Source organism: Hyperolius riggenbachi, chromosome 9, assembly GCF_040937935.1.
Source record: "Hyperolius riggenbachi isolate aHypRig1 chromosome 9, aHypRig1.pri, whole genome shotgun sequence".
Classification (NCBI taxonomy): Eukaryota; Metazoa; Chordata; class Amphibia; order Anura; family Hyperoliidae; genus Hyperolius; species Hyperolius riggenbachi.
The window spans coordinates 70953477-70977392 of NC_090654.1; the positions used below are offsets into that span (position 1 = coordinate 70953477).

The window sequence follows — 23916 nt, forward strand, 5'->3', positions numbered from 1 at the left end:
AATAGTATTTAACATGGCCGGGACTTGTGCAGCAGCAGAATCAGCCATATACCGGCTGTATCCTGCGCCCACCAGTCGCCGATTCCTCTCGTACGCCCCAAAGAGGGACTGTCCCTCCAAAAGAGTGACAGTTGGGAGCTATGCTGCTGCTTATCTTTTAGAGCAGAGAGGAAGTTCTGAGTTCACGTACGCTTTAACGTGGTTTATGCAGTGGGTGACTTATGTCTCAAGAACAACAGAACATTTCTTCCCTAGGATTCTGTCGCCCCCTAATGGAGAAATATATATAACTGTCACAAACGGAGTAAAGGAAGACTCAAACGAAGGGACTCACCAAAGGCAATGCATCTCTATCTGTTCACGCGCTGCAAGTATGTGGTGAAGTCACCTGCAATGAAGATATACCAAAATTATAACAATACTTTTTGTGAGGGCCTTTTCATCATAATAATGTTCTGCTATAGCTAAAATAAGCTAGCACTGCATAGCACTGTGACTCAGATAGAACGTGGTTCCCTACAGTGCTTTGTAGAGAGTGTTTTATTCAAAGACTGCAGGGCAGGTTTGTAAGGTCCTTATACAGTGAAAAGTAAAGGTTTCACTCATCTGAGGCTTCTTTCAGCCCCTAGAAGCCGGTTAGGTCCCACAGTGCAGTTCCGCTGTGAGCCAGGCCTCCGCTCTCCCTTCTGTAAGATCGTGACCCACGGCTGGGTCGGTATTTTCTGTGCATGCGCGGGCGTGCCTCTTGTGATTGCACTTCCGGAACTAGGAGTGGTCTGCGCTTGCGCAGTTCAATACTTTCTGAACTGCGCAAGTGCAGAGTGCTTCCGGCGACAGGGGCATGATCACGAGAGACACACGGCAGGCCGCCAGCGCAATGCTGAGTCTCGATCTTACAAGTCCGCCTTAACATGGCGCAATCACAAAAGGCATGCCCGCGCATGCGCAGAAAATCCCGACCCAGCTGTGGGTTTTGATCTTACAGAGGGGAGAGCGATGCCTGGGTCAGAGAGGAACTGCACCGTGAGACCTAATAGACTTCTAGGGGCCGGAAGACGCACCAAGTGAGTGAAACTTTGAGGGCCCATTCACACTAGAAGCAAAAAGCGATCTAAGAAAGATACATAGAGCGCTCCATAGTGTAAAACCATAAAGAAGTTTAATATGCGCAGGTTAAAATTGTACTTACAAGATAAAAGATGCAATAAGGCTCATAGATAGCCTGCAGACACTTCTGTCCCTTCTGTAGCATGGGCACCGCCAGGCTGTGGCCAGCAGCGTGGCATCCGATGTACTGGAGTGTCCTCTCACTGGTGGGGGGCGTGTCTGCTGTCACAACGTGCCTCTAGCGTGATAACGCGTTTCGGTGATCTGACGAAGGCAGGGATGCTAAAACACGTACAGGAGGGACAGAAGTGTCTGCAGGCTATCTATGAGTCTTATTGCATCTTTTATCTTGTAAGTACAATTTTAACCTGCGCATATTAAACTTCCTTATGGTTTTACACTATGGAGCGCTCTATGTATCTTTCTTAGATCGCTTTTTGCTTTTCACCCAACTGGAGAGCGGCTCCATGGACACCATCAGATACCATAGGCGGTGTGGACAGTCTATTGCAGCGCTAGACACATCTTTTTTATTCACACTAGAAGCGCTTTTCTGAGTGTTTTGCAAATGAATAGCGGTTTTTAAAATCGCTCCCATTCACTTTTATGAAAATCGAGGTAAATATTGCGGAAAAAAAATCACTGCGATTTTCACTTACGCGATCGCAAAATTGCGGCTGTTTTTACCGCAATTGTAATAAAAGTGAATGGGAGTGATTTTAAAAACGCTAATCAATTGCAAAACGCTCAAAAAAGCGCTTCTAGTGTGAACAGGTCGCAAGGGCTCGTTCACACTAGAGGCATTTTTGGCCTTTTTTCAAGCGCAGGCGATTTGTAAAATCGACCACAAAATGCGTGTGCAATGAATGTCTATGAGCAAGTTCATGCACTGTGTGTTCAGCAAAGGGGTGCGCGGACCATTTTTGAGGCGATTTTGCCTCAATGGAACGTATAGGAAAAACGCAAAACGCTCACAAAATCGCGTTTAAGAATTTGTATTTATTCTTTCCCGGGTCAAAGAGTTCACTTCCTGACTTGCATCAGGGAGTAAAAAACGCAATCGCACTTAAAAAGCACTTATTGAAGCGTTTTACGAAAACCGCTGCACCCACCCGAGCGCCGGGAGGAGAAAAAAAACCTCAAAAAATGCTAAAAGCCAACAGAGCGCAATGTGAACGAGCCCTCATTTTTTCAGATTGCCGGATGTATCATTTAAGCACTGGCTTTTTCACTCCCAAAGCTCGAATGTGCCTCAGTGGAATGTTTAGCTAGAATTCTCGTTTGGGAGCCCCGCCCATAGCCCTATTCCATAGAGCCATATCAATTCATACCATACACTGATGATGACCAATAAGTCCGAAACAGGCTGTATGTATATTTGTTGAATTGGTGTGGCTCTGTAAAATGTATTAGCTACAGGCTCAATATACACCAGCAGTTTTGGATGTGCAGCTTTGCTCTCAAGGGCATAAAGAGATGATTTGCATATTCAGGAGTGATGTACCACAGCTTAATTATCACAAATAACTTGTTTTAACCACTTCAGGACCACATGCTTTACCGCCCCCTCCCCCCCCCCCATTTTTTGTAAAATAGGCCACTGCAGCTTTAAGGCCAAGCTGCAGGGCCACACAACACAGCACACAAGTGATCCCCTTCCCCCTTTTCTCCCCACCAGCAGAGCTCTCATCCCTGTTGGGATGTTTGTTTATTTTTCTACAATTTTAATACATTTCACAAATTTTTTGTGAATTTTATCCCATCCCCACCCTCCCTTCTTCCACCAGCCAAACACTGTGATCAGCTGTCATAGGCTTCAGCCTTTGACAGCGGATCACCGCCGAGACTCTGGAGGGGGCAGCCGTAGATCGTAGCTCTGCACACGGTAAATAGACGGCGGTTTCGCCCTCTGTCTCTGAGCGTCTCCGCCTATCAAGCGGAGATGTACGCGCAGCGTGTGCGTGATCTCCTGCAAAACAAAGCCCCAGGACTTTACGCCGAGTGGCGGTCCTGGGCGTGACGCGGACGGCAAGCAGTTAAGAAGGTAAAATTACATTTAGCATTGTTTTTGAAAGAGGGCTTTTTTGGCCTCTTTAAAGAGACTCTGAAGCGAGAATAAATCTCGCTTCAGAGCTCATAAATAGCAGGGGCACGTGTGCCCCTGCTAAAACGCCGCTATCCCGCGGCTAAACGGGGGTCCCTTCACCCCCAACCCACCCCCCGCAAAAGTGTGTCGTAAAAAAGTCGCTGGCTGTCTCTTCCTGGAGGCAGGGCTAACGGCTGCAGCCCTGCCTCCAGTCGCGTCTGTCAGCGGCGCATCGCCGCCTCTCCCCCGCCCCTCTCAGTGAAGGAAGACTGAGAGGGGCGGGGGAGAGGCGGAGATACGCGCTGACAGACGCGCGTGGGGCAGGGCTGCGGCGGTTAGCCCTGCCCCAACCAGGAAGCGCTCCCCCGGTGTATCGAGGGGGATTTGGGGGTGAAGGGACCCCCGTTAAGCCGCGCTATAGCGGCGTTTTAGCAGGGGCACACATGCCCCTGCTATTTATGAGGTCTGAAGCGAGATTTATTCTCGCTTCAGACTCTCTTTAAATGGAATGGAATGGTGTGAGACCTCCGGAAGCTGCCATATTTATTTTCTTTTAAACAACACTAGTTGGTGGTACACTTTAAAGAGACACTGAAGCGAATACATTTTGCCCTTTTTACCTTATTATTCGCTTCAGTAGTCTCAGCACAAGTAAACCGCCGCATCCCCACCACAAAACGAGGGGTTTAGACCCCCTAATTCACCAGGCAAACATCCACGACCAACTTGGTCATGGATTTTGCTGCGCTGAGAGGCAGAGCTTTCTGCTGTAGCTCTGCCTCTCCTGACATCAATCGACGATCGGATCTCCGCCTCTCCCCCCCCTTTATGAAGGAAGAGTGAGAGGGGCGAGGAGAGGCGGCAATCCGCCTCTGCTTTTCACCCAACTGGAGAGCGGCTCCATGGACACCATCAGATACTTGTGTTTTAAAGGAATTAAAAGGTTTTACACTATTTGGCGCTTTTTAATTCCTTTAAAACACAAGAGTATTGCACTCACAAGCGTGGTTGGTCAAGCAGCAGGTCGTGAGGGTCTGAGGCGGCGTGTGTGTGAGCGGCTACCCGGGACCGCGGACTACGCATGTACTATACGCGTTATGACCAACTACGCTTGTGAGTGCAATACTCTTGTGTTTTAAAGGAATTAAAAAGGTTTTACACTATCTGGCGCTTTTTAAGTTTTAGATCATCCTGTGAATGGAAGTGAGATTTGCCACATCCCCTGTTTATGCCTTATATCCAGACATTCGGATTAGTTGGAGGCTGACTGGGTGAGTGCGGGAGCATTGGGGGGAGTGTGATCCTGCACGAGGTGGTATTCAAATTCACTTTGAATGGTGATGGGCAATATATGAGTATTGGATTACGCTATGTGCCCTTTCTCTTTATATTTTATGTGACGTGTTGGCCAAGCTACCAAGGAATTGGTTACAGCCCTGGGAGACCCAGTCGGTTGTTTTGAACTTCTGGATGGTGACTTTCTGATAGACTGAACTTTGTGTTGTGTTGAGCTGTGAGCGCTTCTGAACTTTTTACGCATATTGATCGATAGGCTATTTACAGACTGCCATTTACCAGTGCGCTCCATGTAGTGATACTGTATTCCATAAGCGCAGACTTTTATTTTGTTTTTACATTGTATCTTTAGCTGTAATGAGACCTAAGCTATGCCCGACTGTTTTCCACCTGTCCCCTCTCTATTATCTGTCGTCCTATCATCCCCACGCACTTCATATTAACAGACGCCTTCCTAGCCTATAGGCTAGCGATAGGTCTGTACAGCATTCAGCCCTGAAGTGTCAGCCTGAGATTGAGTCTGTAATCGTGCAAGTGTACCTGCCCCAACCTAAATAAAACTATCACTTCACTGAGTAGGTGATAAACAAGATGTGACTGGCCTCTTCCTATATAATAATCACTGTGTCCCTTCATTCTCCTGTGTCCCTGTGTTTAGGCCAGCGGGCACGCGCGGCACATAGTTTGACTTTGGACAGCACAGGAGGACTGGTGCAGGGGGATAGGCGTATGTGCGCGCACATTTTGGCGTCTCTCCCCCGTTGCGACATGCAGGCGTACAAGCTTTGTGGTCGTGTGCGCGCTGACCATGCGGGTGATGCTGCGGTGATGATGGGAGGGAGCGAGGTGCGTAGCGCCCATTATTGTAATAGGCCTAGGTCTTCTATTAAGTGTTAAAAGTTATCAATGAAGCAGGCCATATACACAGATTTTCCTCATCAATCCAAAATCATTATCCAAAAATCTGTAGTACAACATGCTGTATCAATTGTAATCTCTACCAATATTTGGTAAAAAAAAGTATTGAAATTACGATTGGACTGAAAATCTTACTTGATCAGGGAAGGCGGATAAGTGGTGGTCGATCAATGGCCCATAACATTCCACTGCACCTAAAGGCTGGCACACACAATGCAATTTCACATCGTTGGGCAAAATTTATCATTTACGCCATGTCCGATCTGCTCCCAATTGAGAACGGGATTGATTTTCAGATGAGTACTGCACAAAATTGATCCCGTTCTCTATCGACACACCGTAAATTATGGAATCGACTCACTGATTTGACAGGAAATTATATTGTATATACATTGTGAAAGTCTTTAATCAGATTCAGATCAGAGAGGAATCAATCTGACTGTCACATTGGGTTGCAATCTATGTGTGTATGGCCATCTTAAAGTGACAAGGGGGAGAAATGTAATGTGAGGACACACATCAGTGTTTTCCACCTGTTAACAATACACAACACCTGTCACTCTGGACAGACCTGCAGACACCATCCACCTGTACACGGAGTATATCCATCTACACAGTTTACTGTCAGTACTGTCAAAACACAGTATGACAAATAGATATTACACAGCATAGCTGGACTATTTCCACTAGCCGTGAACCACGGACATTTTCCGCAAGTGATTTCAGAAATCAATAGGTTGCATCCCAAATTGTGCGCCGTCTCCCAACCCCCAGAAAAAAAAATGGTGTTGGCTGAAGTTTTCCGCAGACCGCATCCCTATAGCCAAGCATGTCACAGCTATAGCGATTCGACTGCAGCTTCACAATAGCACGGGTACTGCGTCATAGGCAAACGCAGGAGGGATTACAGCTGCCCAGAATCCCCCCTCAGACCAGGGCCGGTGCAGTTTCTGGGGACAGACACAAGTTGAGACACCAGAATATCTGCAGGTATCCTGCAGCTCATAGCACTGCCCTGCTGCCCGCTTTCTTTCTCTGCTACAGTTTACTTGAATGGAGCAGCAGTATGTGTAGAGCATGGGTAACCTAATGCTAGGTACACACCATACAATTTTCTGTCAGATTTACCTGCCAGATTATTTCCAACATGTCCAAACTGAATTTTGCGATAATTTTTTAATCGGTTTTTCGATCTGTTTTTTAATACATTTTTCATAAAACTGAATGAAAATCGATCTAAAAAATGATCAAAAAAAATTATACAAAACGAAATTTAAATTTCGATCGAAATTCAGAATGGAAATGTTGGAAATAATCGATCTGGCAGGTAAATCTGCCAGAAAATTGTATGGTGTGTACTTGGCATAACAGAGCAGGTATGAGCACAGCCCTGAGCTCTGCTATGTGATTACTTCCCTTCCCCCTACATTAACAATGTCGGCTGTCATTATCTGTATCCAAACTGCTCCTGATCGATATCGTTGTCGATTGTGAGGAGATTTGACATTTAGGAAATAATTGTCAGATCTTGTCAATTGAACGGGAAATTGCATTATGTGTACCCAGCATGATGTCCTACCATGATATTATACTGTGGTGTGTGTGGCTGAGGGAGACCTTTCAGGATTCCCCCTTTGAAAATCCTGGGTTTGCCTATACAGCAAATGAAGCGTCTTGAGGACCCAGCGCTTCCTTCTACCGAAGTAAGTATCCGTTTTGTACCTGAGAGGTTTTCTATAACCACTTGCGTACCAGCAGTCTTTTGCCCCTTAAAAGGACCAGTATCGCAAAAATCATAAAATTACTTTTCTCCTATGTTGCTGTCACTTATTTACACAGATTTATGCAGCAGATTGCATAAATCTGACAGAACTGACAGGTTTTGGAGTAGCCCATCTCCTCATGGGGGATTCTCAGGGGTTTCTTTCTTTTCAAAAGTACTTAGCGAATGGCAGTTGCTCCATCCAACTGCCAAAAAAGGGTGAAGTCAGCAGGGAGGCTGGCCAGCATTTTTGTATAAATAGTTTTCAGGTAGAGTCTTTATAAAGATTTAAAGGGAACCTAAACCCAACGAGGAAAAATTAGTTTAAATTACCTGGGGCTTTTACCAGCCCCCTGCAGCCATCCTGTTCCCTCGACGTCACTGCTGGATCCTCTGGTCCCCCGCCGCAAGCTAGTTTTGTTTTTGCCGACTCGGGAGTCGGCGGGCCGCCACGCGTATCATTGAACGTGTTACCGCGGTAACAGGACGCTATAGCGGGTGTCAACGCGTACAAAGATACGTGTTGACACCCGCTATAGCGTCCTGGTTAACGCGTTCAATGATACGCGTGGCGGCCCGCCAACTCAGAGTTGACAAAAATGAAACTAGCTTGCGGCGGGGGACCAGAGGACCCAGGAGTGACGTCGAGGGCACAGGATGGCTGCATGGGGCTGGTAAAAGCCCCAGGTAAGTGAAACTCATTTTTCCTTGTTGGGTTTAGGTTCCCTTTAAGGCCATGCTAAGAATCCCCCATGAGGAGATGGACTTGCCCAAAAACCTGTCGATTCTGTCACATTTCTACTACCTACCGTAAGTGACAGCATACAGGAGAAAAGTCATTTATGGATCATTTTACTCTGGAAGAAATGTACTTATGTTATTAAATCACCGACAACACGTCGCACGGACCCGTCACTGAAGCCCACTTGCTCTGCCGTCGATATGACAGCAGAGCTCCGTGAACCGGTCAGGAGTCAATTCCATTGGACAAAGGTCTTCTTCTTCCATAGATGTACAGTAGAGGCGCCCCAATTTCAATAGATTATCTGCTGCTGTGTATAGGATATATCCTTGTTCTCCTCAGATAAACAGTATGCAGTAAATTACAGCCCTGATGATCATTATCTCCAGGCCCAGAGCGGATCCATACCACCTCCAGAGATCCCTCCAGTAGATCCAAAGACCTAGTGGTGTGCACTCGGTGCACCAAAGAAGCAGAGGGATGCTCTCAGTAGATGAAATCAGGATCAAACTTTATTCCATAAAAAGGCAGCCAGTGATACAGCAAAGTCACTTACATCTAAAGCAGGTATGTCAAACCGGTCCTACGAGGGCCGAGATCCTCACACATTTTTGATACAGCTCAGATGAATTGATGAGTCTGAATCATGAAAGGTGTGGTCCATCAGGTAGAACACATTCCTTTCTTTCTCAGTCCATCCTAAACACTAGCATGGATCTGGTCCTCCAGGCCTGGAGTTTGACACATGTGATCTAGAGGATCCTGGGTCACTTAGGACCCTCTCCTGGTATATACGCTTCCCACCCTTGTGGTACTAAGCACAGTGCTGGTCTGCACAACTTTGCCCGCTCTAGTCCTGACTATTTTCGGCTTTCCACCGTCTTCAGGGGATTTACTGGAGGGATCGCTGAAGGTGGGATCCGCTCTGTGCCTGGAGAGAATGATCATCTGCGCTGTGATTTAGTGCATACAAAAGGCTTCTTCCAGCCCCTTCAAGTATCTGTCCCACGCTTAAGTTCTGCCATGCTCAAAGCTGCCATTGCCCCCGATGCAAGCGCAGAGTGCTCCTAGCCATGGGATTGTGATCACGAGATGCACACAGTCTGCCTGCACATGAGCAGAAAACTGCAAGTCAGCAGTAGGGTTCCGACCGTGCAGAAGACTACAACCAAGCTGCAGGACACAATCTTACAGACAAAGGCAGCCTAAAGCATGATGGAACGCCAGCACGGGGCAGATAGACTTCAAGTGGCTGAAAGAAGCCCCAGGTGAGGAAAGCCTTTTGTCCTTTTTCAGCTCGTATAGCCTGTAAATACTGATCAGAAGTGGTCAAAATATGATTTATTTATACATTCATCTTTATGAAAGCAATAATAAGAATATTTTAAGAAGTGGAGAATAAAGTAGGATGATTTGCAAATAGCCCCCTCGGTAATTAATGCTCAGAGATATCTGTTCCTCATGTAAGCACCATAGATATGCCCAATAATAATAACAGAAATAACTCAAACACAACAATAGCCATGCATCAGTCATAGCTCTTGTACAGTGGTTTGCAAAAGTATTCGGGCCCTTGAAGTTTTCCACATTTTGTCACATTACTGCCACAAACATGAATCAATTTTATTGGAATTCCACATGAAAGACCAACACAAAGTGGTGTACGCGTGAGAAGTGGAACGAAAATCATACACGATTCCAAACATTAAAAAAAAAAAAAAACTGCAAAGTGGGGTGTGCGTAATTATTCTGCCCCTCTGAGTCAATACTTTGTAGAACCACCTTTTGCTGCAATTACAGCTGCCAGTCTTTTAGGGTATGTCTCTACCAGCTTTGCACATCTCGAGACGGAAATCCTTGCCCTTTCTTCTTTGCAAAACAGCTCCAGCTCAGTCAGATTAGATGGACAGCGTTTGTGAACAGCAGTTTTTAAATTCTCGATTGCATTTAGATCTGGACTTTGACTGGGCCATTCTAACACATGGATATGTTTTGTTTTAAACCATTCCATTGTTGCCCTGGCTTTATGTTTAAGATCGTTGTCCTACTGGAAGGTGAACCTCCGCCCTAGTCTCAAGTCTTTTGCAGACTCCAAGAGGTTTTCTTCCAAGATTGCCCTGTATTTGGCTCCATCCATCTTTCTATCAACTCTGACCAGCTTCCCTGTCCTTGCTGAAGAGAAGCACCCCCAGAGCATGATGCTGCCACCACCATTAGAGATGGCTCTAACCTCCGATTTTAGGTTCACAAACCTCGAATGCGAACTTCCGCAAAAGTTCGGGTACGCGCAAACTTTCGAACCCGCCATAGACTTCAATGGGGAGGCGAACTTTGAAAACTACAAACATTTATGCTGGCCACAAAAGTGATGGAAAAGATGTTTCAAGGGGTCTAACACCGGTAGGGGGGGCATAGCAGAGGGCATACACGCCAAAAGTCCCAGGGAAAAATCCAGATTTTACGCACAGCAGGGTTTAAAGAGAATCTGTATTGTTAAAATCGCTCAAAAGTAAACAAACCAGTGCGTTAGGGGACATCTCCTATTACCCTCTGTCACAATTTCGCACGCGTAATCGCGTAAAAAAACACGTGCGATTTCCCTATTAACCACCCTGGCGTTCTATTAAGATCGCCAGGGCGGCTGCGGGAGGGTTTTTTTTAAATAAAAAAAAAAAACTATTTCATGCAGCCAACTGAAAGTTGGCTGCATGAAAGCCCACTAGAGGGCGCTCCGGAGGCGTTCTTCTGATCGCCTCCGGCGGCCAAAAGTAACTTACTTCGTCGCCATGGCGACGAGCGGAGTGACGTCATGGACGTCAGACGACGTCCTGACGTCAGCCGCCTCCGATCCAGCCCTTAGCGCTGGCCGGAACTATTTGTTCCGGCTGCGCAGGGCTCAGGCGGCTGGGGGGACCCTCTTTCGCCGCTGCTCGCGGCGGATCGCCGCAGAGCGGCGGCGATCAGGCAGCACACGCGGCTGGCTAAGTGCCGGCTGCGTGTGCTGCACTTTATTTCATCAAAATCGGCCCAGCAGGGCCTGAGCGGCACCCTCTGGCGGTAATGGACGAGCTGAGCTCGTCCATACCGCTAAGATGGTTAAATACATTGCATGCGATTTGCATGCATTCCACTCTCAGGCGAATTCGTTGGCTCTTTTGTGCGTTTTTTCACCGCACAAAAAACCGCACATCACCAACGCAACAGTGGAAACAGGCCCATTCACTTGTATACCATGTGCGAATCCGCATGCGTTGGACGCATGCGGATTCGCGATAGTGGAAACGAGCCCTCAGGCTGATCTTTTCTTCCTGCAAACAGCTTTGCCCTTGTTTGTGATTCCTCAGTATGTGAAAGCCCAGCCAGCTCAGAGGACGATTTATCCAGCTTGTAAAAGATAAGAGAGAAGAGAGAAGCTGCCCTAATCTAAATAATACACAGGCAGTGTGCATAGAGGGGCCTAGAAGGGGGAGTTCATAGCAGAACCACAACACTGAAGAACTTGGCAGCCTTCCAGACACAGATCGACAAGTCTGACAGGGGAAAGATACATTGATTTATTACAGAGACTGTGATAGTAGAAAGTGTTGCAGTTAGCCAGAACACATTAGAATAGCTTTTGGAACTTGTAGGATGATAAAAAACAGGATGCAATTTTTGTTACGGAGTCTCTTTAACCACTTAAGGACCAGCGGTCTCTGGGCACTTAAAGACCAGAGACCGCTGGTCCAATCCCGACGAAATCCCGACGGATCGCCGCACATACTCGCCGCAACCGCCGTCATCGCCGCTCGCCGAGACCCTCAGGACATAGACTATACCGTCTCTATGACGGCAGAGTCATGTGAGCAGGACAGGAGCCGCTTTCATTGGCTCCTGACCCTGTTTTTCAATGTAAGCCAATGGGAACGGCTTACATTGAAAGACAAGGTCAGGAGCCAATGAAATCGGCTCCTGACCGGCTCACATGACTCTGCCGTTATAGAGACAGGCAGAGCCTGTGAGATGCGGCGAGAATAGTCGGGTTCGAGCGGCGCGATCGGCGGGTAGCGGCGGAAACGGCGGATGCGCGCTGCGGACAGTGATTGAGATCTACGCCCTGCCAGCCAGGAGCCCACCAAAACAGGGCGTAGATCTCAATCACTGCGGTCCGAAAATGGTTAAGGGCAGAAATCACATTTTATTGCTAAATTGGAGGCCTAAAGTGCTTTAAAACATTTTGCATGTGTATACATCAATCAGTTAGTGTAATTAGTGTACTGCTTCACACTAACAGACTAAACTCACTGGGTAACGCACGGCAAACAGCTGTTTGTGTAGTGACGGCCATGCAGGACTGGTGCGCACCGTGGTGAGAGTGCAGGTGATGGTTGTTTTCAAGCCCATATGGTTGGGCTGAGATAGCTGAATGACAGAACAACAGTGACAGTGTCCAGCTGATCGAATTTGGTCTGTCCACAATGAAGCAACGACCTCATCTATCTTCTTGGGTCAGGTCTGCCCCCCAACACACTCATTTAGCCGGTAATTGCTTCATTGTGATACGCAAGCCCCTTTACCGCGGCAAGGTAACGATCACGAAGGGGAATTGACACATGTACATGCCTTTTGTTTTGTTGTTGCAGCCGCAGCGAAGGCAGAAAAATTAGGCAGGCATGCACACGCACCAGAAAAACTATTATCAGCGGCCTTAAAAATTCAGCAATCCACCTAGAGTCCTGGACCCTGTTGGTGGTGGCGGAGAAGGCAGTCAAGCGGCCTGCAGGCAGAGATGTGCTTATACTGAGGGTCTAGTGTTGCCACCTAGTAATGGTCATTCCCCTTAAGTTTTTTTTTATACGGGGGTCCCTCAACAGGCTGGACAGCATGAAAGACCCTATCTGCACTAAGTCGGATGCTGCCGTACTAGCCATCTCCTCTTGCTCTTCCTCAGTGATCTCAGGTAAGTTCTCCTCCTCCCCCCAGCCATGAACAATACCACGAGAAAGGTGAGAAGCACAAGCCCCCTGCGATGCCTGCTGTGGTTGTTCTTCCGCCGCCTCAACTAAAAAAAACACCTTCCTCATTTGACTTCTCTTCCCCAGACAACTCCTCCTCCCGTGATGCCACAGGTGTTGATGATGCCGCAGGTGATGTTTCCAAAAACTCTTCCTCCTCCTCCTGTTCCTGGTCACACTCCTCCACAGCTTGATCCACCACTCTACGCACGGCATGCTCCAGGAAGAAAGCATATGAGATCAAGTAGCTGATGGCACCTTCACTGTGACTCACCAGGTTTGTCACCTCCTCAAACGGACGCATGAGCCTTCAGGCATTATGCATGAGTGTCCAGTACTTCGGCCATAACATCCCCAGCTCCGCAGAGCATGTCCTTTCACTGTAGTTGTACAGATACTCTTTGATGGCTTTCTCCTGTTGTAGCAGGCGGTCGAACATCGACTGCTTCAGGACCTCCTGTAAGCCTGGGTACTTGCACACAAATCTTTGTATTATGAGATTGAGCACATGTGCCATGCAGGGTACATGTGTCAACTTTCCCAAACTCAAAGCCGAAATGAGATTGCTGCCATTGTCACACACCACTTTGCCTATCTCCAGTTGGTGCGAGGTCAGCCACTGATCCACCTGTTTGTTCAGAGCAGCCAGGAGAGCTGCTCCAGTGTGACTCTGGGCTTTGAGGCAAGACATGTCCAAGATGGTGTGACACCGTCGTACCTGGAATGCAGCATAGGCCCTGAGGAGCTGGGGGTGTGTAGTTGGAGAGGATGTAGCAGGAGGAGTAGGAGGAGAAGGAGAGGAGGTGGCAGCAGGCCTGCCTGCAAGCCGTGGAGGTGTCACAACTAAGTCCGCTACACAGCCATGTACTCCCTGCTTGCCAGCGGTCACCAGGTTGACCCAATGTGCCGAATAAGTAATGTACCTGCCCTGACCGTGCTTGGCAGACCAGGCATCCGTGGTCAGATGGACCCTTGACCCAACGCTGTGTGCCAGAGATGACACCACTAGCCTTTCTACATCATGGTACACAGGGCCGGATTTACCATAAGGCACGCAAGGCACATGCCTACAGGCGCCAGATTTGGCAAAGGCGGGGTTAAATCATGTCCCTTTAGAGTTAAAAACCAGAAAAACACAACTCTAATGCCAGTGCCGCCCGCCTCCTCCTCCTTTCAACATGATCCGGCGGCCGTGACCGCAACTACAGTGAGGGGCGGGCTGCTAGTGACACATGCACACACACAGTCATTATGTGCCGCTCTCCTCGCCCACTGGCTGGCCGCCGCTGCATTGAAGCCTGCATGCAGCGCTGCAACTTGTACATGAACAGCAGCTGCATGCATAGGCGGCGCGGGGCGGCGTGATTGTTCGTCTGGTCTCTGCTGCCGGCTGAAGTCCTGGGAGTGGAACTTTGAAACCACGTGGACGGCCAAGGCGATACGGGGGCATCACTGTCCGGCGAAATTAGCCTGTCTGCGTTGTTGCACCCAGAGCCCTGATGGAAGGGGATAGAGAGGACGACGAATCCAGCAGCACAGGTAGGCAAAAAGCTCCGCCCCACCGACCCCTTTCCTGTCCAGTGTCCAAGCAGTCAACCAGAATGCGTTTTCAGGTGACAGACGGAGAGGGGGTGGAAGAAACAGCCGTGTGTGGTGTGTGTTAACTTTGCCCTGGTGTGTGTGTGTGTACAGTGTGTGCGTGCGGTGCGTTTCTGTATACTAGCCACGGACCCTGTGTGTGGTGTGTGTACAGTGTGTGTATACAGTGTGTGCGTGCGCGTGTGTATACTAGCCATGGATCCTGTGTGCGGGGTGTGTGTACAGTGTGTGCGTGCGTGTGTGTGTATACTGGCCATGGATCCTGTGTGTGGTGTCTGTGTACAGTGTGTGCGTGCGTGTGTGTATACTAGCCATGGATCCTGTGTGTGTGTGTGTGTGTGTGTGTGTGTGTACAGTGTGTGCGTGCGTGTGTGTATACTAGCCATGGATCCTGTGTGTGTGTGTGTGTGTGTGTACAGTGTGTGCGTGCGTGTGTGTATACTAGCCATGGATCCTGTGTGTGTGTGTGTGTGTGTGTGTGTGTGTGTGTGTGTGCTTGCATACTAGCCATGGATTCTGTGTGTGGTGCGTGTGGGTGTGTGTACAGTGGGTGTGTGTACAGTGTGTGCCTGCGTGTGTGTATACTAACCATGGATCGTGTGTGTGTGTGTGTGTGTGTGTGTATACAGTGTGTGCGTGCATGTGTGTATACTAGCCATGGATCGTGTGTGTGTGTGTGTGTGTGTGTGTGTACAGTGTGTGCGTGCGTGTATACTAGCCATGGATTCTGTGTGTGGTGCGTGTGGGTGTGTGTACAGTGTGTGCGTGTGTGTATACTAACCATGGATCGTGTGTGTGTACATGCATGTGTGTATACTAGTCATGGATCGTGTGTGTGTGCGTGCGTGTGTATACTAGCCATGGATTCTACGTGTGGTGCGTGTGGGTGTGTGTACAGTGTGTGCGTGCATGTGTGTATGCTAGCCATGGATCGTGTGTGTGGGGTGTGTGTACAGTGTGTGCGTGCGTGTGTATACTAGCCATGGATCCTGTGTGTGGTGTCTGTGTACAGTGTGTGCGTGCGTGTGTGTGTGTGTGTGTGTGTACAGTGCGTGTGTGTGTGTGTGTACAGTGCGTGCGTGCGTGTGTGTATACTAGCCATGGATCCTGTGTGTGTGTGTGTGTGTGTATACAGTGTGTGCGTGCGTGTGTGTATACTAGCCATGGATCCTGTGTGTGTGTGTGTGTGTGTGTGTGTATACAGTGTGTGCGTGCGTGCGTGTATACTAGCCATGGATTCTGTGTGTGGTGCGTGTGGGTGTGTGTACAGTGGGTGTGTGTACAGTGTGTGCGTGCGTGTGTGTATACTAACCATGGATCGTGTGTGTGTGTGTGTGTGTGTGTGTGTGTACAGTGTGTGTGTGCGTGCATGTGTGTATACTAGCCATGGATCGTGTGTGTGTGTGTGTGTGTGTGTGTGTGTGTGTGTGTGTGTGTGTGTGTGTGTGTGTGTACAGTGTGTGCGTGCGTGCGTGCGTGTATACCAGCCATGGATTCTGTGTGTGGTGCGTGTGGGTGTGTGTACAGTGTGTGCGTGTGTGTATACTAACCATGGATCGTGTGTGTGTACAGTGTGTGCGTGCATGTGTGTATACTAGTCATGGATCGTGTGTGTGTGCGTGCATGTGTATACTAGCCATGGATCGTGTGTGTGTGTGTACAGTGTGTGCGTGCGTGTATACTAGCCATGGATCCTGCGTGTGGTGCGTGTGGGTGTGTGTACAGTGTGTGCGTGCATGTGTGTATGCTAGCCATGGATCGTGTGTGTGTGTGTGTACAGTGTGTGCGTGTGTGTATACTAGCCATAGATCCTGTGTGTGGTGTGTGTTAACTTGCACTGGATCCTGTGGGTGTGTGTGTACAGTGTGTGCGTGCATGTGTGTATACTAGCCATGGATCGTGTGTGTGTGCGTGCGTGCACTAGCCATGGATCCTGTGTGTGTGTGTGTGTGTGTGTGTGTACAGTGTGTGTGTGCGTGCGTGTATACTAGCCATGGATCCTGCGTGTGGGTGTGTGTACAGTGTGTGCGTGCATGTATGCTAGCCATGGATCGTGTGTGTGTGTGTGTGTGCGTGCGTGTGTGTATACTAGCCATGGATCCTGTGTGTGGTGTGTGTTAACTTGAACTGGATCCTGTGGTTTTGTGTGCGGCGTGTGTGTTAAAGTGGCGTGGACCCAAGACCTTTTTTGTCTAAACCTCCCCATGAGGATTTGTAACGCAGTGTGCCATTGAGGGGAGTGCCATTGCTTACTAGGGGGCTGCTCCTCTAGCCTCTCCATCCATGTGGAGTGTGCAATGAGAGTCCAGAGCGATTGGGAGTTCAAAGATTCCACCACTGGAGCATGTTTCCAACTGTCGCTGTGCATGTCATACATCACTTTGACGGGAGATGTACTCACATCTACGAACTACAGCTCCCTGCATGCATTGCAACGGCCAGGAGCACATTGCACAGGTGAAATCTTTAACTCCTGGTCACAGCGGACTCCCACGACGCAGCCCACAAAGATGGAAGGCTAGATGAGCAGCCTCCCATAGTTATTAAAGGAGTTATCAGGCTAAATTACACTAAATGAGCTTTACTCACCTGGGCCTTTCTTCAGCCCCTTGCAGCCGACTGTCCCGCTCCCTGCCGCTGTCCCCGTCTCCGTTCTCTGTATGCAGGCTGACCGCGAGGCCGGCCTTACTGCAGCTGTGCGAAGCGCCGCTGTCAATCATCGCCATGTGGTCCGCGGCGCACTGCGCAGGCGCAAAACTACTGTGCTTTTGCAAATCGCCATGGCCCACGTGGCTGATTGACAGCGGCGCTTCGCGGTCAGCCTGCATACAGAGAACGGTGACCGGGACAGCGGCGGGGAGCAGAGCGGTCGGCGTGGGACAGCCGGCTGCAAGGGGCTGGAGAAAGCACCAGGTGAATAAAGCTCATTTAGTGTAATTTAGCCTGATAAATCCTTTAAGCAATGGTTAATGTCTAGGCTGCAAGCTGACTTTTTTTTTTATAGGGCGACACATGAAAGACTGGCTATGTAACCTGTGCGAGTTCACAGGCAGACACTGGCGGGTAAGAAAAAGAGGGTGTGGCTTGTAGTGAAGGGCCTGGTATTGCGGCCTGGTATCTTCCACTGCGTTACCCCACAAATTTTCTGAAGGCCTCAGAGTCCACCAGCCGGTATGGCAACAGCTGGCGAGATAACAGTTCTGCCAAGCCAGCTGTCAGACGCCGGGCAAGGGGGTGACTGGCAGACATTGGCTTCTTCCGCTCAAAGATTTCTTTCACGGACACCTGGCTGCTGCTGTGGGCAGAGGAGCAGGAAGTGCTCAAGGTGAGAGACGGAATGGAGGAGGGTGGCTGTGACAGGTGCAAGGGAGAAAGCGGCTGAAGATAATGCACCTGAAGGAGGAAGAGTAAAACCTGCACATGCGCAGACCTGTCACGCCGGCCGCCGTGATGACGCATTGCGTCATTAACCAGGAAGAGCCTGCCAACACCAGGCCCGGGTGTCGCCGATAACAGGGGGCCGATGGAGGCTGAAGGCGAGGAGCCAGGAGGACGCCGCAGGACCTCGCCACCTATGGTGAGCTGGAAGAAGCCCCAGGTAAGTGTATTCTTTTAAATGCAGGCACTCCTCGGATTCCCTTTAAAGTGACACTTAAGTGAAGAGGTAAACGATTGTATATATCCTCCTACTTTTAGATATCCCTCAGAGTGCTGAAATATATGAAATATTAACCTTTTTTTTATTTCTATCCTCTCCTGGCAGAGAACTGGGCTTCCTAGAGTAAAGTAGTTTATGGCTGTAATTCCTTATCAGTAGTCTCACTGGGTCCTGACTGGAGAAAACTGTTAAGGTGCCCATACATCAGGAGATTATGCGCAGATTCGACAAAGAGACACATTTATCTGTAATCGAATCTGATTAGATAAATTTGTCTGTTCATCGAAGCTGCCCATATACTGCAGGTCAATTTCTGTCCGATTTAAACAGGGAATCGGCTGTGCCCACCACGTCCACCTAGCCGCTGCCCCCCTAATGTATAAATGTGCCCCCCCATGTGTGCATTTATACATTACCTGTCCTGTAGCAGCCTCCGCGCGGTGTCCGTAACCTCCGGGCGACTCTCTGTACATGCCACTGGCACATAGTGTCTGACGTTACACGCTATGTGCCAGTGGCGTGTACGGAGGCCACCTGGAGGTTACAGACACCGTGAGGAGGCTGCTACAGGACGGGTAATGTATAAATGCACACAGAGGTGGGCACATTTATACATTAAGGCGGCAGCGGCGCGGGTTTCGTGCACGTTTCAAACTCGGCCACCATACCGCCTCACACCCGAGCAACCAACTTTCGGCCTTAAATTGGTCGTATCATCGATCGGGCCTGCACTTGATGGCACCGATTTTCAACCAGTTCAATAATAATCAAATTGGTTAGTCAGTCGGCCGCCAAAGTCGCCTGATGTATGAGCACCTTTAGTTGCATAATACAATATTACCTCTTTCAGGCAGAGAAAGAAGAAAAGCAATGCTTCTGTTTTTTTCATGCACACAAATTGGGAATCAGCCCATTGATTTCAATAGGCTGCAATTCTGAATTTAGATTTGTGCATGTGAAGTCAGGCACAAAAACCCCTTATGGAAATGGGGGCCTTAAGGAATTTTTTCTGCTTTGTTTTACTCAGATGGTCTTTCATACCTTTTTTTCTCAGAGACAATGTTGTCCTCAGTGTTTCTTGTTTCTGGTGAGCCAGGGGCTGCATCCAAAGGTAATGATGTAGAGCCCCATAGAGTGCCATGGCAGATTTGTATGTCCCAGAATGCCAGTGGGATGAACATTGCGGAGCGGTCTAGGGTAGGGGGAAGAAGAGGAGACTGGTCAGGTGATCACACTTTTTCTAGGCAAAAACAGATATTTAGGGCCCATTCACACTTGCTGATCGCAAAACGCTAGCAATTTTGCTAGCGTTTTGCTCTGGCGTTTTTTGGCGATTAGCGCCCAAAAAAAAAAAATTACCATTCACACCTGGCAATTTTTTTAGTGATCGCGTTTTGCGCTTCTATAGCACTAAAACGTCATCGCCGGGAAATCGCCAGAAAATGGTGCAGGCTACGCGTTTGCATTTAGCATTTTTGGGTGATTTGCAGCTATTAGCGCAAATCACCCAAATGAGAACGGGCCCATAGACTTTTATTACTCTAGCACTTTGAAAAGCATTAGTGTTTGAGCGTTTTGCCGAAATCGCCGGCAAAACGGTCAAGTGAGACATTTGTATTGATACAGAAGAAAGGGACAGCATTGGCAAGCAAATCTGGATGCATGGAAGTCAGCTGAATGCTAACCCTCTCTACTGGCACTAAATAGAAAATAAGGGCTTGTTTTCCATATAGTGCACTTTCATGCACACTTATGGAAATGCAATCGCAGGGACAGCAGACAGCATACAGTGCATAGACTGCACTGTCTGCCATTACCATTCATGCACGGTGATTCAGCGCTGAATCGCGCATGGTTTGCTGCATTTCGGGGCGCTTTAGCCCCTCGCAAGCCCCGCCCATCCACCGGGAGTGACGCGCACCCACAGGGCTCTGCCCTTCAATAGAAACAATCCCTAAGGCTACACAACCATCAGCAGATGTCTATCTGGATCTGAAGTCACTAAATAAAATATAAGTAGCCAGAAAGGGGATACAGCAGATACATATTAAACACCTGCGTTATACCGGATTGTTATACAAGTGAGGACAAAATCAACAACAAAAAAATGTATTTGCATTTGAAATTTTCAGTTGCTGGATCCTAGATACATGCTCTAATTTTCTGTCACATCAATGGTCTTTAAAGGCGCTACTCATTTTCCAACCTACCCAAAACTTAAAGAGGATCTGAGACAAACTTTTACTCGTTGCATAATTGTGTTCCTTTCATATAGTTTATAGGGCATTCCTCAAGCCAAAATCTTTTTTGTTTTGTTTTAATACTCTAATTCCCTATAAACTAAACAAGCCTCACCCACAGCTCCTTTTGTGCCTTGGCACTGTAACAAGGGCTTATGGGAGCTCAGTCTGGGCAGGAGGAGGAGGGGGTTACTAGCCATTAATTTCAGAGGCAGAGGGGAGGATGGAGGAGGAGAGGGGACTAAATTTACACACAGGCAAGCTGATAGCATCTCCAGCCCTCAGCCTGTGACAATGTGACAAACAGAACATGTAAATAAATAATCATATACGTTTAAAGCGGTTTGCAGCTAGATATGCTGTGTAAACTAAGCTTTAGATAAGATAGACACTTGTTATAGTTAGTTTTTCATCTCGGATCCGCTTTAAAGAGGCACTTAAGCCTCAAACCTCATACTGCATAGAAGTAGTAAAATTGGCCAATCAGAATTGAAGCAGGCATGTACAGAGAGTTATCCTCATGCCCCCCCCCCCCCCCCCCACTCCCCCGCCTTCACCTCTACAAGATACAAGATGGATTTATTCGCCAAGTACGGTGGTGCCATACTCGGAATTGCTTGTGATACACACAGCTTGGACACGTACATAAAGACAGTTATACATTTTACATATACACGGTGACAAATTACATATACTAATAGCATTTACAATACATTAGCGGCTACAGTTTCACATACTAGCAGCATAACAGTACGATAGCATCTCTGAGATATTGTGTGTTAGAAATGCAGACGAGAAGGTGGAAGAGCAACACTGAGGCAAGTATGCTGGATTCAGGCTAGGACGGAAGAGTCGGGTCGGTGTCCCTCTGCTCTCTCCTAGAAGCCAGCAAAAGCCGCTACCGGGTCAGCAGCAGTGCGCAAGCGTCATCATTGCAAACTACGAGTCAATGACGCACACACGCCAGGCCTAGTGCCTGCCAACCCTGAAGCACCTTCTGTTTGCATTTAGGAGAGAACAGAGGGGGATGAATGGGGGGGGGGGGGGGGGGGAACACAGTGGGCATAAGGACTGCTCCCTGTACATGCCTGCTTCAATTCTGATCTGCCAATTTTACTACTTCCGTGCAGTATGAGGTTTTACCTACACAATCTGCTCATAGTATGCAGTCTATTGACCCTCATACTACATAGAAATGGAAAAATTGGTCAATTATTGTTCCAATTAAAACTGCATGTGTATATGCACCCTAAAGCTACGCACACACATGCGTCTGTCGTTATCCGCTGTTTCAGTTTCAACTGACGATTATTATGTGTGTACAGAGGCCGCGGATCGCTATTGCTCGGGCAACATTAAAGATCCGTCCTGTAGGATTTTTAACGATCCCCGATGCCCAAGCACAACCATTCGCAATGCTTTTTACTAGCCCCCGCCCACTAATTAAAGCCCCTCCGTCATCCCCCGGTTGTCGTCCCTCTGCCCTCCTCCATAGCAAAAGAGCACATTGCTGGCCTCAACAACATCATTCCCCGAATTATTGCCCGAGGGATTGTTTCTCGATCTCTTACGGGTGACAATTCTCGCATGTGTGTACATAGCTTCAGCATATCGAAGCCATAGCAGCCACCTTGTGGAATATGAGCCAGCCCTACACACTGCCAGCTAAACTCCCCACCTCCCCTTCCCAAACTGCACCATAATATGGCTGAGCATCACCCCATACACAGACCTCAGGTATAATATCGCTCAGCATCGCCCCATACACAGACCTCAGGTATATCACTCAGCATCACCCCATACACGGACCTCAGGTATAATATCGCTCAGCATCGCCCCATACACAGACCTCAGGTATAATATCGCTCAGTATCGCCCTATACACAGACCTCAGGTATAATATCGCTCAGCATCGCCCCATACAGAGACCTCAGGTATAATATCGCTCAGCATCACCCCATACACAGACCTCAGGTATAATATCGCTCAGTATCGCCCTATACACAGACCTCAGGTATAATATCGCTCAGCATCGCCCCATACAGAGACCTCAGGTATAATATCGCTCAGCATCGCCCTATACACAGACCTCAGGTATAATATCGCTCAGCATCGCCCCATACACAGACCTCAGGTATAATATCGCTCAGCATCGCCCCATACACAGACCTCAGGTATAATATCGCTCAGCATCACCCCATACACAGACCTCAGGTATAATATCGCTCAGCATCACCCCATACACAGACCTCAGGTATAATATCGCTCAGCATCACCCCATACACAGACCTCAGGCATAATATTGCTCAGCATTGCCCCATACACAGACCTCAGGTATAATATCGCTCAGCATCGCCCCATACACAGACCTCAGGTATAATATCGCTCAGCATCGCCCCATACACAGACCTCAGGTATAATATCGCTCAGCATCGCCCCATACACAGACCTCAGGTATAATATCGCTCAGCATCACCCCATACACAGACCTCATGTATAATATCGCTCAGCATCACCCCATACACAGACCTCAGGTATAATATTGCTCAGCATTGCCCCATACACAGACCTCAGGTATAATATCGCTCAGCATCGCCCCATACACAGACCTCAGGTATAATATCGCTCAGCATCGCCCCATACACAGACCTCAGGTATAATATTGCTCAGCATCACCCCATACACAGACCTCAGGTATAATATTGCTCAGCATTGCCCCATACACAGACCTCATGTATAATATCGCTCTGCATCACCCCATACACAGACCTCAGGTATAATATCACTCAGCATCACCCCATACACAGACCTTAGGTATAATATCGCTCAGCATTGCCCCATACACAGACCTCAGGTATAATATCGCTCAGCATCGCCCCATACACAGACCTCAGGTATAATATCGCTCAGCATGGCCCCATACACAGACCTCAGGTTATAGACAGCCCAGAAGATCACAGTATGCCAGATGACAGGCCCAAGATTCAGGTCAGGAGCCCTTTATTAAACAGGGTATCCCCAGCACCATTGCTAAGGGCTCATTTACACTACAGAACACATGCCCTAATGTGATATTGTGCATGCGTTGCAATCACACGGAATGCACATCGAGGGGTCTCAAAGCGCAGACATTGGCAGCGGCAACACAATAGAACCTATTGGAAAAATGTGTACGGTGAAAAGTAACATGAAAGTCTATGGACCGCACACTATATGCAATGCGTCATAGCTGACAGCGCAGCACTTAGTGTGAACGAGCCCTAAGAAGAATTGCAGGTAATATTTTATGGCTCAGCAGCTGTGCAACTTGGATCTGAGGACTGCAGTGTGATACAGCTGAACCAGTAAGGGCTCTGTCACACTAGGAGCTGCACCGTGCGTTTTGACCGATCACTCCTAGGCTGTGTTTAGAAAGGTAACATGAAAGCCTATTTGACTTTTATGTTAACTTTTACATTAGACAAAGCATTCCAGAGCAAATACGTTGTAACGTGGGAGCTTTGTAACGTCCAGA

General features: G+C 48.3%; 1 protein-coding gene across 2 annotated transcripts in view; it reads right to left on the reverse strand.

Annotated features, from left to right (window-relative positions):
- Positions 1-23916, reverse strand: part of LOC137531629 (caveolin-3-like) — a 96081-nt gene that overhangs the window by 62544 nt on the left and 9621 nt on the right. For both annotated transcript variants that reach the window (XR_011023688.1, XR_011023687.1), the window contains exons 2-3: positions 19204-19354; positions 335-388 (exon numbers count right to left, since the gene is read on the reverse strand). The gene's annotated coding sequence lies outside the window, so the exon portion shown is untranslated. The remainder of the gene's footprint in view (positions 1-334; positions 389-19203; positions 19355-23916) is intronic.